This window comes from Austrofundulus limnaeus, unplaced genomic scaffold (assembly GCF_001266775.1).
Source record: "Austrofundulus limnaeus strain Quisiro unplaced genomic scaffold, Austrofundulus_limnaeus-1.0 Scaffold161, whole genome shotgun sequence".
Lineage (NCBI taxonomy): Eukaryota > Metazoa > Chordata > Actinopteri > Cyprinodontiformes > Rivulidae > Austrofundulus > Austrofundulus limnaeus.
Window position 1 is genome coordinate 1,126,680 of NW_013952563.1, and position 1,474 is coordinate 1,128,153.

Below are 1,474 nucleotides of genomic sequence, written 5' to 3' on the forward strand. Positions count from 1 at the left end.
TATCGGGATATATCGTATCATGATCCCTCTGTCATGATATGTATCGTATCGCCAAATTCTTGCCAATACACAGCCCTACTGCAGATACATGTGTACTACTGCATATATACTACTACAATTACCTGTATACTACTGCAATTACATGCGTACTACCACAGTTACATYTATACTACTGCATGCATACTGCTGTAGTTACCCGTATACCACTACAGTTACATGTATATTGCTGCAGTTACAGGTATAGTGTTGATGTTACATGTATAGTGTTGTTGTTACATGTATAGTGTTGTTGTTACATGTACACTGCTTATTTATTTATGTGTTGTTTCTGTATGTGGAGTGTGTGCAGAACACAGCATTATGAGGAAAGTAAGGATTTTACATTTTAGTCTATAGTTAAACAGAATGATCTTTCTCATCCACCTAAAGGTTATATTTAAAAAAAAAAAAAGGTCGAACAGGATCTACACGGCCACGCGTAAATCACTAAATCATTCTGGATGAAGTGAAGTGAAAAAGGTGYAGTACTCACCTCTGTTGTGTGTCCGAGCAGCCCGAGTCCAGATCCGCAGCTGCAGTGAGCGCTCGTGAGGCTCTGACGCGTGTTTGAACGTCTGTCATTATCTCAACCCCAGTAAGCTGTTTTTCACACAAACACTGAGGTGAGCTGCTCTGTGAAGAATGAAAAGCATCCCTGTCAGCTCCTGGCGGACGCGTCTCCGTGTGATGGCTCTGATTCAGCCTTCAGACCCAGCAGGAAGCTGCTCCGTRCTTTAATGACGCATGTGCACAGAGCCTCTACTGCCCCCTGCAGGTACAATGTAAYAGTCAATGAAGAAAGATAAACAGGAAACGAGTTTAAAGTTAAAGGGCCAGTTTCGCAGTCAGGGCTTAAATAAAACCAGGGCTAAACTAATCTGGTCTAACTTAATCCACACTAATCCATCTGCTTTCTGAGTCGTTGTTTAACTTCAGATTAATTAGTTCCAGACTACAGAGTCTCTGACTAAGGTAATCAAAGATTAGTTAGGTCATGTGTTGGAAACTGGATTAGATTAACAATCTGCACATGATGCAAAGGTGAAGTTGCTCTGAAAACCTGGGGTGGAACTTTCCTATTCTACATTTTAGCAGTCTGTGTGTTTGGAACAGGAGTTTGACTTCTGAACAAGCATGGATGAAGGAAAAAGAAAGTAAAAATCTTCAGTGAAAATGAGAATGTACTTTTGAAGGAAATTCTTTCTAAATGTCCCATAATTGAGGACAAACATCATGATTCAACCACAGCGAAACACATGGACCGCAGTTGTGAATAAATATAACTCAAATGAAAAAGTTACCAACTGGACCCTCCAACAGATTTAGGCTAGAATTAATTATATTATTCACAGTACACAGATTCTTCTAATTACTCACAATAAAATGTCTGTTTGCTCATATGAGGCCATATAAGTAAGTAAGTAAGTAAGTAAGT